We start from the raw sequence: 18678 nt of genomic DNA, 5'->3' as shown, positions 1-18678 counted from the left end.
TCATTTCCTTCATATGTCGTAACGGTTCAACGGAAGTGCTTTTTCAGTTACGCCTTCTTACAATTATTAATTCTAACAATTATGCAAAACGATTAACTCTGTAACAGTTTTTGCGGGAGCTATATTAATCTACTTTTATTACATTTACCGAGTAGGAAAAGCATCATCCACGCCGGTTAAAAATCCTTAAAAAGGCAATAGGTGGGATTGTCGCCACCCCAAACCGCTTGCATTTCTTTTAAAACCTTCTTCTTCAGCACTCTTGTGAGGAGATGCAGGTAATCTTTAGCAAAAAACGTCGATCAATAAATTTGCTAATTATGCAAAATTAATGTTTACTACTGATTGTTGTTGGGTATTTCTATTCCATGTTATTCTTTATGGTAGTTTCATTTGGTATTGTGTGATGTGTACTGCCTGTTTGCTACATTTTGTAGTGTCAACGTCTTGCTTTCACTGCTAAGTTTTTTGCATGCATTACTCAGTTCGTTCTTGGCCTTTTCAGGTTATTTCCTCTTCCTTGAATATGCAGTAATTACTACTATACTCGGCCAAAAGAAAAATGAAGGGGCTTCGATTACAAGTGCCAAACCTTCTAATTTTCAATGTAAATTTGGACTTTGAATTTATACTTTGTTTCAAGTAAAATTTCACAGTACAAATGGAAATAAATAGTAGTAGTAGTATAGTAGAAACCTTAAATATGGTCTTCTCCCTTTCTCCCTCCACATTCAAGATACTGTTTTCTTCCCTTTTAATTTTCTCGTATTTTCCCCTTTTTTCCCTTTATCAATGTGTTGTTTCTGCATTATCCTTATTTTTTCATTTTCCCTTTATTGTTGCTAATTTGTTTATTGTGCATTCTTTTCCCGAACAGTCACAACTTTTATTGTAAACAAATTCGACACAATTTTTTAGTAGCATTAATTTTTTTTTTTTTTTTTTTTTGAAAAGCGATCTAAGTTGTTGCTGTCCCAATTGGTCCTGGTTTAAGCATTTGTCTATGAAGTAAGTTTTTATTCAATCTTCTTTTTTAGCAGTCTTTCTTTCTTTCCTGATCTTGATTTCTAATTTTTCCCTATTTAAGGTCTGATATGAGTGTTTGTTTGGCAAGTCTATCCAGGCTCGGGTAAGTATTTCTCTTTCAATTCCTTTTGTTTAAATTATTTCCCTCTATTTATAATTTCCATATAGAGCATATGTAAGACCATTTTATGTAGTTCTATATCACTGAGGAGTTCGACATTACAGAAGACAAAATGTACATGTACCTATTGTCATGTGCTATATGACAGTCCCGCCAATACATAAACAAGCTCTGAAAGGAGAATGCCGAGTAAAACTAAGCATTATAGAGTTGATTTCCAAAAAGAAAAAAAAACAAGAAAAGGAAAAACAGATGTTTTCATTACTAGAGCTTACCAATGAGTTAAAATATGTCCAACCAGAACATTATTGCTAACACAATCGATGACTAATCATATTTAAGGACAAAATTACTTGTATCCAAATCTTGAACACGAGAAGCGAAGCAAGAAATGTTTAAACTAGCATGAATGCGAGAAAAAGGGTAAGGAGTTAAAACAAGTGAATTGTATTAAGGATGATTCTCAACAAGTTTTTCAAGAGATAATGAATCAAGGAGAAATAGTGTTTTGATTAATTGTTCAACTCGAACTAAGAGAATAATTTTCCTATTATAATAAATATTACGGATGTTATATCAAATCATATCAATAACTTATCATGATTAAGTAATTTAATGAGGTGAGAATACATTACTTAACCATGACCAAGTAAGAGAAATGTAACTTGAAATTAGAATTAAATATAAAAGAAAAAAAAAACATTGATGTCGTAATGATTGTGTTTTGATTTCCTGCCCAACGTAGTCTTACACTATATATTTGGGATTTCACTTTTGGTATCATGAATTCTTTTATAGCTCAATTAAGTTTATAAAAAAAAATCAATTTTGTCCATTCAGATGTTGACAACGCGAAGCGCGGATACATTGACTAGTTAAATAGTAAAAGCAAAGAGGTGGAACAGATTCATATCAATTTTCCAAAACTAAGCAAGAATTAAGGTGTTGAAAATCAACTTGCAGATTCCAATCACCAATTCGAGAGATACGAATTAACAATTCGAGAGATTGTTGTGACTTGCATCTTAAAGACCTCTTTGAATTATTGTGTCAATCTTTAATGTTGGAAGTACTTAAATATGGTACCTTTTCCACGACAAAGTAACAATAATTGAAATGGTTTTATCATTTGGACTTCCAAACTGTATGGCGCAATAAATTAACTTGTGTCATTGGATGATTTCTTTCGATTTTCACCGGATGGCATTAACTAACTAACTAACGAACGAACCAGTTTCCTCTTTCTCAATTTATATGACACAATTTTCTTTTTAGTCTGTCAAAAAAAAATGTCACATTTTTAATTTAGAAACAATTTAATTTTATTAGATATTTTATAACCACATAAATATATAAAATTTATTTTAGATCATAAATTATAAAAGTTTTTTTTTTTTTAATTTCATATCTACTTAAATAGTGTCACATCAATTCGGAAGAAGACGGTATAAAATTAAGTGTTGCATCGAAGGAAGTAACTACTCCAATTCAGAAGCAGCAGCTCTTCAATTCATCTGACAAAAGTACCTCTTTTTTCTGAATCCATGTAGAATCCACTCAGGCGTGTCTTTACATCTGACGTTTGCCCAGTACTTCATACAGGCTAAAAAACAAACTAAAGTTAATCATGCTAAGTAGTGGAGTAACATGTAAAGAAAAAGAAAAGGAACGTATTGACTTCCGAAAAAGACCTAAAATATATCCAACTATTAAAATTGATATAAAAATATTCTCTATTTACCTTTGAGCCCCAAATAAGTTCAATATACTCTTATTTTTAATAGCCCCATCTCTTTTTTTATTTTTTTAAATTTTAGTAAAAAGCGAAAGAATCGTTCGCTTTGTGCTCACTGTGTGGCTGCGTTCTAACAATCCCATCTCATTTATGATGTGACATCATTTAATTGGTTACCCCATATAATTAACTAATCTAATTAACTTTCAACTATGTTAACCGGATTCCAACCCACCTACTCGACAAATCCGACCCGCCCCAAGTATACCATAAGTACTTCCTAGTAAGTGCGAAAGAAAATGGTTACCCATCACTTATTGCGTACTGATTTTATTTCTTGCTAATTTTAACTTTTTTTCCTTTTCTTTTGGTTTTTGTTAAATTACTCTTCATTTTAGAAGGTTATTTGAGGGTTATTAGCTGGATGGGAATAACTGAGCGAACAATGGATAAACTATTATGCAGCCTGGTATCAGTGCTTGAATTAAGCATTAGCGTACAACAATTTTTATTATTTCCGGCAGAAATAAGTGATACTTTTGATAACATTGCTTCATTTTTAGCCTTATTTAACTTGGGGCGGGTCGAGTTTGTTAGGCAAGTGGGTTTTAAAATTAATTAGATTAGTTAATCATATGGGGTAACCAATTAAATGTTGTCATGTCATAAATGAGATGAGATTGTAAGAAATAAGAGTATATTAGTCCCCATAGGTGGACGGCAGGAGTATATTAGACCCCATAGGTGGACAGCAGAGGTATTTGGGGGCTCAAAGGTGAATGGAGAATATTTTTATACCAATTCTAATAATTTGAGGGTATTTTAGGCCTTTTCCGTATTGAATATGAGTTGTTCATTTCAACTTCAGTTAAAACACTTGATCTTGCTTTCGAGGAGAAGGGAAAACGTATATATTTTTCAAAGACGTTAATTTATCTATTATATTCATATTCTAAAATAGTAAAGGGAATAGTTCATGTTTCACCAAGTTCTTCCAAAAAAGAATAATACCACGCACTTCATTTGTTCCTACATATTCTTTCATATTTTGATCCGTTTTAAAAAGAGTAATACTTCTTTTTCATTTGTTGCTTGCAGTCCTAGTTTCATCATTTGTATTTGAATGTAGAGTGAATCCCACTTTACCCCCTAACATTTAAGGGTTGGGAAAAGATATCCCCCTCACATATTGAATGGGAACGACAACCCTCCTATTTAATATTTTTCGGTGAAAATCTTTTATTTTTAATAAGGGTGAAAATCATTTACTTCCCCCAACTATGCTTTAAAAATCAAACTCCTCCCTCAACTTTGAACAATAGACATTCTCTCCCCTTTATCCTAATTAACTTTTTTAAATGCCTATTTCACCCTTTGCATTATCAACTTTTGTCTTTTTTTTTTTTTACTTCTTTAAAATTATGATATTTTTCATTTTTTTAATTTATGTATTATAAAAAATAAATATTATCTCGCAGTCGAAGAAAAAATTGAGATTACTAATTGAGTTTATAAGTTAATGATGTTTTATAATAAAACAAATTAGCAGAATAAACAAAAAAATTAATTTTATTAAAAATAATAAAAACTTTAATATTTATTTATACAAGTGAAAAATGGTTCGTCATAACTTTATAAATATATTTATATGCAGGTAATGCAAAAACAATTAAAAAATAGAGGTAAATTTTAAAAAATGATTTATTTATACTGTAAAGGAATTTTATTATACAGACAATAGGGAATAAGAGAGAAGTGCAACTTAAATATACACACATGCTTGTACACACATATATACAGGTACTGCATATAATATTGAACAATCATAAAAAATAGCATTAAATTTTGTTACAAATTCATAAAAGTATTATTCTACTTATAATGTTAATGAACTTAAATAAGAATCTATAAATACCTACATTAAAAAATAATTATTATATATAATATAAAAATGTATTACATAAATGGAGGATTGAAAAAAAATAAGGATGAAACAGTCATTGCATAGAATAAAGGGGGGAGAATGTCTATTGTTCAAAGTTGAGGGGGGAGTTTGATTTTTAAAGCAAAGTTGGGGGTGAAATGATTTTCACCCTTTTAATAAAGATATTTTTAACAGATTTTTTCAAGTTGCTGTTATACATTATTTTCAGCGGAATAGGTGAATGGGACAATAATAAGAGATATATATTTTTGTATTTAATTCTAGAAAGAAAAAAAATATTTATTAAAAAACAAAAGATTCTCATCGGAAAATATTTGATAGAGGGAGGTTATCGTTCCCATTCAATATGTGAGAGGGTATCGTTTCCCGACCCTTAAATGTTAGGGGGGTAAAGTGGGATTCACTCTTGAATGTACGATAATCAAACTTGAACAATAGCTAAGCTTGAATTTCCTATACTGTAACGTGGTAATAGTTATTGTTAGGGTTTTGCCCTGATTTTCTTACCATATTTGAGTTTTACTTTTCTCCTGAAGGAAAGTCAAAGTATAATTATAATTGTTTTATTTTTCCTAGAGCGAAAATATAATTCTCTTTCATATTTGGCTAGTTCTTTTCTTGGAGGAAAAGATTTTGGACCTTTATAAATTGAAGAATCTCTCTCATACAACAGAACACCATAGCATCTACAATGTAGTCATTAAAGAGTCTTGTTTGGGGGGAAGATTATTTCTCCATAGTTTTTAATGCTTTCTTTTTAAATTAGATTTTTGAATATGTAAGTCACTTGACCAAACCATCTTAAATATTATATTTCTTTTAGTATGTTTTTCATTGTCATCTAATTTATCGCCGCTTAAGGTTTCCAATTATGCTTCCGAATGACTCCCTGATTATTTCGATCCCAACAAGTAGTATCAGCGCCAACGATACAACGAGGTTGAAGAAAGGTTTAAGTCAGATTAATATCAAGATGCAACCAATTTGACGGTAATGAAGATTTTTGTCCAAAAAAAAAAAGATATTTGGAGTACTACATGTGGAGAAATTCTCAATCATAATTTCAACAATCCTGCTGCTGCATATTTTTTAAAACAAAAATAAATTTTAACTCATGCTTACTTTAACGCATGAGCTCCAATTTTCAACTCATGCTTACTTTTAACGTATGAGCTCAAATTTTCAACCTTTGCTTACTTTAAACGCTTGGGCCAATTTTAACTCATGTTCACTTTTAACGTATGGGCTCCACTTTTAACCTGTGCTCACTTTTAATGCATAAGGCTCAAATTTTTAACTCATGCCTACTTTTAACCATAGCAAGCAGCAGTGATGAAGATTGTGTGAAAGAAGACGGATCAACTTTTGTCAAGAAAATCCTGGCCAAAAGAGGAGATTTGTTAAGGTTTTGACCTGATTTTCTTACCATATTTGAGTTTTACTTTTCTCTTGAAAGAAAGTCAAAGTATAACCATAATTGCTTTACTTTTGCTGGAGGAAAAGTATAATTCTCTTCCATATTTGGCTAGTCCTTTTCTTGGAGAAAAAAGTTTTGGACCTCTATAAATTAAAGAATCTCTCTCATACAACAAAACACCATAGCATCCAAAATGTATCATTAAATAGTCTTGTTTACGGGGGGATTATTCTCTCCATAGTTTCTTTTTAAATTAGATTTTTTAATGTGTAGGTCACTTGACCAAACATATTAAATATTATGTTTCGTTTAGTATGTTTTTCATTGTCATCTGATTTATTGCCGTTTAAAGTTTGCAATTATTAGCGTCCGCACGACGCCCTGATTATTTCGATCCCAACAGTTACAAGCTAAGTTACACTACATAGTTAGGTATACCATAATCTATATGGGTAAAAAAGAATTAGACAAGCAATTGTATTTTCCATGCAGGAAGTGAAAGATCTCACGAAGTATATGATGATAACAATAAAGTACATCGAGTATCAATTCTCTTCACCACTATAAGAAACTTGCCAGTTGTTTTAAATTGGATCAATGGTTGTGACTCTACACACTAACCTTTTGGTGCAAAGTTTCGGTTACTAGAAATATGCTCCCCTCTTATCTGTCTGCATAACTCACTCCTCCGAACACCCACCCCACCCCCCACCCTGGGCAAAAAAAAAAACAAATCAATTGACCACTTTGAAAGGTCTCACTATGTTATGTGCCAATTATTCCTCATAGGTTAAAGAGATAAATATTAATGAGGGCTAAATGGGTTCCCTATAACATTCATATTAGAGTTAATTACACGCATAGGGTTGCGACTCGAAGTGGTGGCTTGGACCCAAGAGGGTGCTAGTCATGACCAACGAGGTCGTTGGTTCTCAAGCGGGGTGCGGATTATTATGTGTTGATTGTCCCTTATTGGTTAAAGAGAGAAATGTTAATGGGCTTATAGGTTAAATAGGTTCTCTCACCTATTAGACTAGTCTTTTTGGGTCGAGCTCTCTTGTTTGGTCTATAGCATTATCTATAAGCAATTTCATGGAACTTGTGTATTTCTTTTATTTCTAGTTTGTTGTTCAATGCCTGTAAGACTCATTAAAGGAGAACGCTCTCTAATAAAAATTTTATATTCTGAATACCTCTAATTAAGGATAAAGAGATCATATTCCTCTATCACAACCCTTGGCGGTGAAACAAGTATATTTTTATTCTTCTTCTTTAATTTCATTTTATGAGATGGATGTTGTTGAAATTCAAGTTTGACCAACCAATAAAAATACGCAATTAATCGGTGGAGATAATTGCTGCACCAAGAGGATGCAACTCAGTTGAGAGTATTTGGTAAAGAAGTCACTTAGTTTAATTTGCAACAGGGACACTCCTTTTCTTTTCCCTTTATTTTTTCATTTTAGGGTTAAGGGTAGTGGCCCCGAGGTCAATTTATAATTTTAAAAACTTTGTAGTTCACAACTTATACACTTAAGTCCCCTTTCACTTATATTAAAATATACAAAAGCCCCATTCTCTCTTCTCAGTTCTTCCCAACTCCTGCTATAACAAAATTAAGTGCACATCGGAATTCTCCCTCTCCCCCAGTCTTGGTAACGTTCTTGCCGTCCATTCCAGGTTTTTTTTTTTAATTTAGCAACTCCTCCAGAGCATTTAGAGCTCCATTTTTCCATGAAAGTTGTTGTTGTTTGACGAACTCGATAAAACCCTAGTGTTCATAAAGTTGAGATTTCATTTTCAAAATTTTGGAAGTTTCGCCTTTTTTTTTCTAGAAATATGTGTTATTTCTACTTATTTTTCTTGTTTTGATCTTTGTTTTTCTGTTTTTGCAAACATATCATGGTCTATTAATAGACTTTTGGTCGATTATTCTTGTTTTTTTTGTCGGGGCTGATCAACGTCACTGTATTGTTTGTAGATAGATTATAAAAAATGGCTAGATGTAGAGGAAGAGGAGGGCACATAATTCAAACCCGTTGTAGGGCCACATTTGACTATAGAAAAAGAAAAGGTAAAGAAGTTAGCCGAGAAGGTAAAAGAAGAAAAACTGTACAACCTGAAAATGACGTGTACTCAGAGAAGAATAATGATGAGTATAGTGTCGAGGAAGGTGAAAGAGATGATCCCTATGTTTCTGAGGGTGTGGTGGTGATGAAAATGATGATCCCTTGTCCTTGCCATATTGTGCAAAGACAATTAATGTCAACAAGTATGGTCTGATCAATTGGCTGGATGATTACGAATCGTTTCTAGAAAAAGTTTCGGTTAGGAGTAGGCTAACATTGCTTGATGATCTTAAAAAATCCCTAAAAGATCATAAACTTAGGAAAATGTTCAGGCATTCCTATTTTGGTCACTTTAGAAAAATATTAGAACACTTCAATAGATTCAATGGAATGTTGGTGCACTATGTGGTTTTTTGTCATGTGGTTAAGAAGAAGAAGCGTGAGATGTGGTTCTTGGTGAATGACAAGCCTGTGTGTTTTGGCTTGAATGAGTTTGCTTTGATCATTGGTCTAAACTGTGGATCATATCCCAGCCGAACTAGAAAGGAAAGGGTACTTAAGAAAGGGGCAGGATTCTGCGCAAAAGTTTGTCGCAATAAAAAGATTTCTGCAGAAAAGCTATTGGCGGTGGTAAGAGGGCCTAGGCTGACCAAAGAGGAAAAGCTGAAATGTTGTCTTGTGTGATTTATGCACACAATATTGCTTGCCAAAGATGTGTCAAAGGGTGTGGAGCATGACCTAATAAAAATGACAGACGATTAGAAGTTCTTCAAGAGCTATCCTCGGGGAAAGGAATCATTTGAACTCGCTCTGGACTACTTGAAGAACAAGATAGACATTCCCAAGCACCACCAAGTGCACGCGGAGAAAAGGGTTGCATCATATGCTCTCTATGGCTTCCCCTGGGCATTTATGGTAAATATTATAAACCACTGGTGCAGTAGAGTATAGACTGTGTCTTGTTTATTTTTCACTCAGCTTTTATTTTTGTGATTACAGGTCTGGGCATATGAAGCTTTTCCTGCACTTAGAAGGAATGCTGGGAAATCAAAGGAGGTTCCTTTCCCTATCCCTAGGATTCTTAGGTAGCACACCAAGAAAATGGAGCGATTCGCCGAAGGAGATCCATTTAAGAATAGAGCTGGAGTTGCTGAGGTATAAATTTGGAGTCTATTATTAATTTTTTCGCAAAAAGATAAGCTCAATGTTAATGTTTTATTTATTTGTAGATGGTGCACCCTTACCTCATCCCTACAGTGCGTAAGTCAGAGCAGGACTACATGACAAATCTGGTGCCATATGATGATAACACTAATGATCAAGTCATTGATGAGTTGAAGCGTGAACTTGAAGGTGTGACTGTTTTGATTACAACAAAACACTCCTCAAAGTCTTCTAGAAGGTGGCGGCAGGAGTCCGTAGAGCATTTTGATGAGGACTATACTCAAGAGGCCAAGGGTAATCATTCGGAAGATGTTGGTGGTAATTCAGCCGCAAAAGATAATGTTGGTATTGGGACATCTACGGGTCTTGTTGCACCAAGTAGGGGCCCATCAGTGTAGGTAGAGCATGAGCAACTGAAGCAGCGTGTGGAGAAGATTGAGGTGTCTTTGAAGGTTCTTGTCACTTATGTGGAAGGGAAAAGAATTAGAAAGAGCGAGAAGGCAAAGAAGAAGAAGAAGGAGGAGACTCTCAATGAAGCTGCAGATGAGGTTGATGTTGATCAGCAAGAAGCTCAAGATGTCCATGTGCCAATTGCTCAAGATGTCCATGTGCCAACTACTTAAGAAGTCCATATTTCTGAAGTTGAAAAGGAAAAAGAACTCCCTGTTGCTGAAGCTGAGAATGAAAAAGAAGTTCCTAGTGTGACGAGTGAAGCTGATGTTGTGTTTGACGCCGAAAAAGCTGTGTCGACTGTTGTCGAGGAAATTAATGGCTCCACGAAGGAGTAATTTGATATTTGGGTTCTAACAAACAATTAATTTGTGTGTGGTGGATGTTAACAAACAATTTTATTGCTTACTTTTAATTGTTTTAAGTTTTAATAAACAATTTATGACAACTGTGTTGTTGCCTTGTGAATATTTATGATAATCTAACTGTGTTGTTGCTCTGTGAATTTGAATGTGCTTTTGTTTATTATAGACTTGAGTTAATGTTTATGATTATCGACTGTGAGTCAATGATTATTAGTATAGACTATGAATAAGATTTATACGCAAACTCATATAAATAAAATTTGCTTCATATTCTTAATAAGACTTCATACATACCCCCAAAATGAAAGACTCAATCCCACTACATACCCATTACACATTTCCAAATAGCAAACATAGCATTGCTAATGAAGCACACAACAATTGATCCCTCTGTTCTTCAGCCACCATCAACTTCTGTTTTAGTTCATCCCTCTCTATTTCGGTGTCTCTCAGCTAAACTATCAAGTGATCCCTTTGTTCTTCAGCTTCGCTGAGCCTTTGCTGCATTTCAAACCTGGGTATAAATCTAGATTGTGCTGAGTTAGATCCTCCTGGGCTCATCTGAAATTTCTTTGCTACTCTATCCGGATGGGGTTCAATAAACCTGAAATAGTCGCAACCACCATCTTCCTGGAAAAAAAAACGCCAATCAATTAGAGGCTTTTATAGTGAAACCACGAAAAAAAATGCCTTAGGAACTAGAAACTCACAGTTCCAACTGTACGAGTAAAGAATCTGTGACCTGGATTCTTTGGGGTGCGTGATGTCCTCAAGACAACGTCGTCACCGCAGAAACATTTGTCGGGTTTATTTGGTTGAGATGTTTCGGATAGCTGAGACATTTTGTGATTTTGATGAACGAATTTGATGAAAAGAAGAGATAACAGAGGAGTTTTGGCATTTTGGGTCTGTTTTATACGTGGATGAATGTTTAAAATTCTGATTTTATTACCGTTGTAAAAAAATCCGTCAGTCGAAATATCCACAAGCTTTGGTCTATGATAGACCAAGTGGGTCGATTAATCACCAAACAAATACCTGATCTATAAAGAATATTATGGATTGTATGGTTGGCCAATACTCTACTGGTAGTGATATTAACATAAATTAATAAAAAGACTAGATGATGCTAATTAAACAATGAAGTAACACTTTAATACATCATATGAGAGTCCCCATCCATTATACACATGATCCAAAGAGCTTTAGAACAAGTAATGGTCCTTAATCATCAAATATTTGCCTATAATTGATGTTGATGATCGATTATAGACCACATAAATAAAGGGAACTGTTTTAGAATGAGAAGCCTGGTGAATGGGCACAAGTGTAAATCTCGTAAAAATAATTAAAAATAAAAAAATGTCAAACCCCCAACTCAAAAAGAAAAAAAAATCCCAAATTGCGTAAATCTAAGGGAGCGTGGATAGGTCTATCATAGACCAGCAGTTTACAATAGACAAAGGGTATAGTATATTTTAGATTACATAGTTGGTTTATACTCTACTAGTAGTGATATATAAACCAGGACCACTATTTGCCTAAAAAGGCTATAATTAAATAAAATAAATAAAAAGACTTGATGCTATTTAAACAATGTAGTAACACTTTAATACATCATATGAGAGTCTTCATCCATTATACACATGATCCAAAGAGCTTTAGCACAGGTAATGGTCCTTAATCATCAAATATTTGCCTAAAAAGGCTATAATTAAATAAAAAAAAACTTGATGCTATTTAAACAATGTAGTAACACATTAATACATCATATGAGAGTCTCCATCCATTATAAACATGATCCAAAGAGCTTTAGAACAAGTAATGGTCCTTAATCATCAAATATTTGCCTAAAAAGGCTATAATTAAATAAAATAAAATAAATAAAAATACTTTATGCCAGTTTAACACTTGATTATTATTGGATTACCCATCCATTATACACATGATACAAAGATCTTTTAGAACAACTAATGGTAATCATAACACTACTATCCAGTAAGTCTGACAATAAGCTAATGTTCTCAAAGCACAACTTTGTTCCAAGGACAACTATTAGTTGCTCTAAAAGCTCTTTGGATCATGTGCATAATGGATGGGGACTCTAATAATAATAATCAAGTGTTAATACAGTGTTAAAATAGCATCAAGTATTTTTATTTATTTTATTTTATTTTATTATAGCCTTTTTAGGCAAATATTTGATGATTAAGGACCATTACTTGTTCTAAAGCTCTTTGGATCGTGTGTATAATGGATGGGGACTCTCATATGATGTATTAAAGTGTTACTACATTGTTTAAATAGCATCAAGTCTTTTTATTTATTTTATTTTATTTAATTATAGCCTTTTCAGGCAAATAGTGGTCCTGGTTTATATATCACTACCAGTAGAGTATAGACCAACTATGTAATCTACAACATACTATACCCTTTGGCTATTGTAAACTACTAGTCTATGATAGACCTACCCACGCTCCCTTAGATTAACGTTGTTGACACCCTATTTTATCCCGCCTTTCTTTCAGAATATTTATTTATGCTTCTAATATTTTTGGCAATACTTTACTACAATTATTAATTTTTATTAATATCATTGTTTCATTATCCTACTATAGTCATTAGCTATTATCATTATCATTATCATTATCATTATTATTATTATTATTATTATTATTATTATTATTATTATTATATTTATTATTATGATTACTATTGCAATTGCCATGATCGCTTTAACATCTTACGCATCGCATTCATTTGTTTTATGCAATTAAACAATAACATTTACTTACTGTTAAACTTTAAAAATTATCGCATGGCTATCACGATATCGTATAATTTTATTTGAGTAGTAATAAATATATTTTGTAGTAAGTAATATTTTAGCACACGTTAATTGAAGACGGTCTTTTATTTAAATTTAGAAGCCCAAAACAGTATAAGAAGAAAATATATTTTTTCAGCCCAATGGAGAGCCCCAAATCCGAGCCCAATCAACCTACTAATATTTTCAGATCAGTCCATAATAATTCTACCCAAACCGACCCGGCCCATAACCTTTCCATTCATCAATCTAACCTAATTCATCCGCGCCTCCCTTTTCTCCCTCTCTCTTCTCCCTCTCCCTCTCTCCTCGACGAAAGTAGCGACGTCGCAGAACCCTTTTCACCCCCGCAGACCATGTGCGGTCGAATTGGGAAAGGAATTTGATGTGTCGTACCTCCTCTATCAGGGTTCAACGTTGAAGAGGTGAATTCCCTCTTTCTGTTTTCTTTTCGGTCTGAAAATCCTTAATGGGTTTTGTCTATTTGTGAGTTCGAATCTTTTCTTTATCAGTCTCTTTTCATTTTTGAGTACAAAGTTTTAATGGGATTTTGTCTCCTTCTTTCTTTTCTGATCGGGCATTTGAAATATCCACCAAAATCCGAACGTTTGGATTTGGGGAATGGAGCATTTTGACCAAGAAATCCCGCCCAAAAATTCTAATCCTAGCAAACCCTAATCTGGATCTATAAATACAAATCTTTTTTGGAACCTTAGGGGAGTTTTCTTTTAGCCGCCTGGATTCCCTTTCAAAAATATTAATTTTCTTCATCTTAATACTTCTTGGCATTCATTCAAAAATACTAAATCATTTTGTTTTCTTTTGCCCCTGCTACTACTTCAAATCCGAGCGCATGCAAGCTCGGAATTCGTAGTGTTTCGAGTGTATATCGAAGACTCCAAGCCCCATTTCGCTGCACCTGAAGAAGTTCAGTAATTCCCTTCTCTTGAATTTTTTTGTGCATTTTGATCTGTTCCTTTAGTTATCCGTAGTGGATTATGTGCTAGGTTAGCATGTCTTCGTGATTGAGCATGTTTTATGTGTTATGTAGCTTAGTTACTAGGTGTCATGTTTTAAATGTTATCAGTCTTGAATTTTCTTAAATGCATGTTTGGTTATATTTCTGCATAGTGCTTCCTTGGACATTTGTTGTATTCCTAATATGATCCTAGTAGCATATTTGTTGTAGTATCGTAAATTGATGTTGTAAATGGTTTAAATGTAATAGAGTTAAATGTCTTAAACTGCCTTGAATCATGTCCAAAATTCTTATCCTCTCTATGTCATAGTGTTCTTTATATGTTTGGATTGAATCTCCTTCACTTTAAATCTGTTATATGTTTAGTTTAGCATTATATATCATGTTTAGTCTTGATTAAGTTCAAATACCTGTTGTATAATTTAATGGTATTAAAGCGTAGTCTGTGGTGGTCACTTTTGCATGATTCATAATCCAATTGCTTAAACCACTTGAATCTGGTCACATGTTTAGTTAATTTGGTGAGTATAATGAATTAAAACCAATTTGTGTATGGTCCTGTTTGGATTTGTGTGAAGCTCTGTACACATGAAATATGCCAATATTAAGTCTCCAGTTCATCTAGATCCTACTGTTTGTCTTGCTGAGTTTAAACTGTGTGTTGAATTGCCTAGAATTCCCCTACGAGTTAATAAACAACCAGAAACTTGTGTATGACATGCATGTTGTCTGGTTTTCGCTTTGCATATTACTCTCCCCCTTTGGTTCTGTTCGACTGAGTCCAAATGGAATTCCAAAGGTCCAAGGTTTGATGTGTTTTCTTGTTGTTTTCTATTCTGTGACTGGTCTGTAGCTTGTGGTGTGGTTAGTTGCCTGATTTAGTTATATATGGAAGAGGCAATGTTTATATGAGTGTGTTCCCCCCTTGTTCCCTAATGCCCAGTTTAGATTTCCTTCCCTTTTCACCTTTGGTTTCAGTTCTGTTCCATGGGAAAATGTGGTAATCAGGTTAGTTTGGTTTACTTTTCAATGTCATATATTAGAGTTTGGGTTGAGACATTTAATTTTCTGTTTGGGTTCATGAAAATGAGGCATTTACACACTTTGTTTCGTTTACCTAAAGGATCATGAATAAGGCTGTGTTAATGTACAAATTCAGGATCTGGTTTGGCTTGGGGAGATTAGTTCATTGGAATTCCAAAGTATTAAAACTTGGTCAATGATTTTCCGAATTGAGGATATGAAGTTGATCTTCAAAAGACTTTTGTTAAATGCCTTTCTTCCCCCTTTCTTCTCTAGCCATTCTGTTAAGAGATTCTAGTAATGAATTAGCATATTTTCCTCTAAGAATTATCTCTATGCCGAGAAGTTAATTGCTGCTAAGATTGTCGATTTGATTAACTTTGTCACGACCCAACCCCGTAGGCCGTGACTAGTGTCCGTGCTGGACACCCAAACGTACCCCATAACCCAAACGAGCATATTTTCAGAATATATCAATATAAAAGTCAATTGGCACTACCATATATTGCAGGTGAACAGATGTAGCACGTGGAAGCCGATAAGGCCGTCACAGATCATAGTAACCCAAAAACATATACAGAACCCACACAAGTATATCTACAGACCTCTACAGATCATAACAGAATCATAAGACGGGACAGGGCCCCGTCATACCCCGGAATAGCGTACATATATACAATAGTAGCAGACTGTACCAAAAGATGGGCTCTGGATAAAAGAGCGCTCCAAATGGCAGAATAGATGTCCTAGGCGGGCGGGTCGGCAAACCTGTCGTCAGTACCTGCGCGGCATGAAAACGCAGCCCCCGAAGAAAGGGGGTCAGTACGAAATATGTACTGAATATGTAAAGCCTGAATCACAGAAACAAAATCATAACCGGTACAGAACGTACAGAAAAGTGAGTGTAAAATCCAAAGTATCAAATGCATATTTTCAAAACATACAGAGTGGGTACGGAAACATATGCCATATCATATCCGGCCCCTGCCAAGGGACTCGGCAGACAGAACGTGGCCACCCTCCCGACGCTGGTACCACAACACAGAGGAATCAGAATAGAGGCATAACCCCGTAACATAACATATCGTATCAGATGGCCATATCAGATCATATCATATCATATCAGAGTGTGTACATGGCACAGCATACTCCACAACCCATGTACATGTATACCTGCCCCCTCACATCGAGGCACGGCGCACAATGCAGTGGAATACGCTTGACAACATATCCTGGCCCGGGCTCAGTGTGGGAAACATTGGGGCATCCACGAATGGAGTAGTGAGAAACTAAATGCAATAAAAATACCATATATATTTCCAGAGACTCGATGAGGCATATCGAATGACAAATCAAAATCAATGAAATCGGACGGAATCATAATACTTGAATTTCGGATGTCATAATGGGTTACGGAAGCATAATCTTTCTGAGATCGTTTCCAAGTTCCAAAATAGTTTATAAGACTTAATGGAGTATTTAAAACAATTTTTTATTTAGTAGTTAAAAGAGTAGTTAAAATATCAACACTCGAAGACAAGTCATAAACGCATAAAGGGTAAAATCGGAAATAGTGGGCCCACCTCGGGGCAAGCAAAGCGGTGGGCTCAAATTACGCATATTAAGCTTATGGGGTCACCTACAAAGGTGCTACGGACATTCCATAACTTTCTAAGCAATTTGGGGAAAATTTGCATAATTTTTCAACAAAGCATACTTAAAGGGTTCAATTCTATTGTACGAAAATGTGACAATTTCAGACGCGGATTTCCAATGGACAGAATATTTTCCGAGGCTCAAATCCAATCCTAGTACATCTAGGACATGCCAAGAGAAGAATCGAGATAGCTTTACATACCTTTTCCACGTCCTATTAGCTATGCTTATATGTCCGAGCTCGTAAATCTACATTTAAGATGATTCACACTAATGTTAGTCCTTTCATCGTACAATTACACCACACTTCAAATTTTACTATTTTATGTTCTGCCAAAAATCGGGCAGCATCTCCCCTGTTTATATGCCTAGCCTGAATTCTCAATTCAACAACCAGCACAACAATAACAATACCAGAATCAATAGTATTATTTCCCACATCAAATTATTCCATAAAACATCCCATAGGGTGTTTGTACCATATTTCCACCAACCAAATTAATTTACAGCAATTAAACAACTCCTTCTCCGTAAATCAACCAAGATTAATGTTAATAATGAAAGATTCATACCTATATCGCGATAATATTTCTGTATCTTCACTTCTTCACCCTGACCTTGGGCCACAACATATTACTACACAATTTTGTAGTTGCAACTGTGCGCTGTCTGGACCGGAATTGGAAAATTATATTTTGATTTGCGTGAAAATTGATGGGTGGAAGTTGGTGGAGGTTTTGGGGAGGCTTAGAGGGTGTTTTGTTGTTGATTGGGGGCTAAAGCCCCGTTATATAACATTTTAGAATCTGCCAGAACTGTCTGGAAGAGTGCTCAGTGCGTTCGCGCCGCCTTCTGGCGTGTTCGCGCTGTGTTACAGATTTTCCTTCTGCGCGTTCGCGCCCCTCCCAGGCGCGTTCGCGCAGACCTTTTTTTCTGCCTGGACCTTCGTTCAGTAAAACGGTCATAACTCTTGATCCCGATATCGTATGAGGGCCCACGACCTATGGTTGGAAAGCTAATTCAATTATCTACAACTTCTATTTCTTGGTATTTTTCCAAATTCCAAACTTATAATACCGTTTTTGCCCCCCAAAGTCAGGTCACCCGAAAACGTTTTCTTAAAAATATTCGTTTGGAGGACTTCCACTTTGATTTGGCCCAAGGGTCCTTCTTGAGTTGTGTTTAACTTCACATATATGATTCATATAATTTGTCACATGTCCCAAAAAAAAATCTTGACGTGTGGGCCCCACCTCAACTTACAATTAATCCGACGTTCAAAAATACGGGATGTAACAAACTTAAGGCAGTCATTTGGATGAGCTGATATCTAGTTGAAGAGAAGACTATCTTGAAATATTTTTTTTTTGTCATCTGTAACTAGCTTTGTTTGGGTTGGTGGCATGAGAAGTCAGAACTCCTTTTTTTTTTTTTTGTGCAATTGAATCTCCCACGTGTTAAATTTCACACCAATATTTGGCCTGAACTGAAGTCTGTTTCATTCCATTAATATGCTATAGGAAATTGCATGAATGTTGTGGTGATTCTGTGCCTATGTAAATTCTCACATGTTTTGTGCATTGTAAGCATACTGTGTTTGATTATGTTTATATATGTATATCTAGAGTATGCTTTAGTTAGTACATTTATGGGGAGATTAGTTGGTCATTATGGATTAAGCTTGAACCCTCCCCGGTGTTAGCCATGCCTGGGATTCGTGAAATCCTTTGGAACTTGTGCAACATCGGGAAGACGGGAGCAAAAGCTTTCCAATATTAACCTTCTAAGTATCCTTATGAATGTGTATATATGAAGTATACTCAAATATACATAATGTATACATAAGTCACTTGTTTGTTTTGAGTATTGAAACTGATCTATTATGTTGGTTGTTGATCATA

This window comes from Lycium barbarum, chromosome 11, assembly GCF_019175385.1.
Source record: "Lycium barbarum isolate Lr01 chromosome 11, ASM1917538v2, whole genome shotgun sequence".
Taxonomy (NCBI): domain Eukaryota; kingdom Viridiplantae; phylum Streptophyta; class Magnoliopsida; order Solanales; family Solanaceae; genus Lycium; species Lycium barbarum.
The sequence above is the reverse complement of the archived record's forward strand: the minus strand, read 5'-3'. Positions refer to the sequence as shown.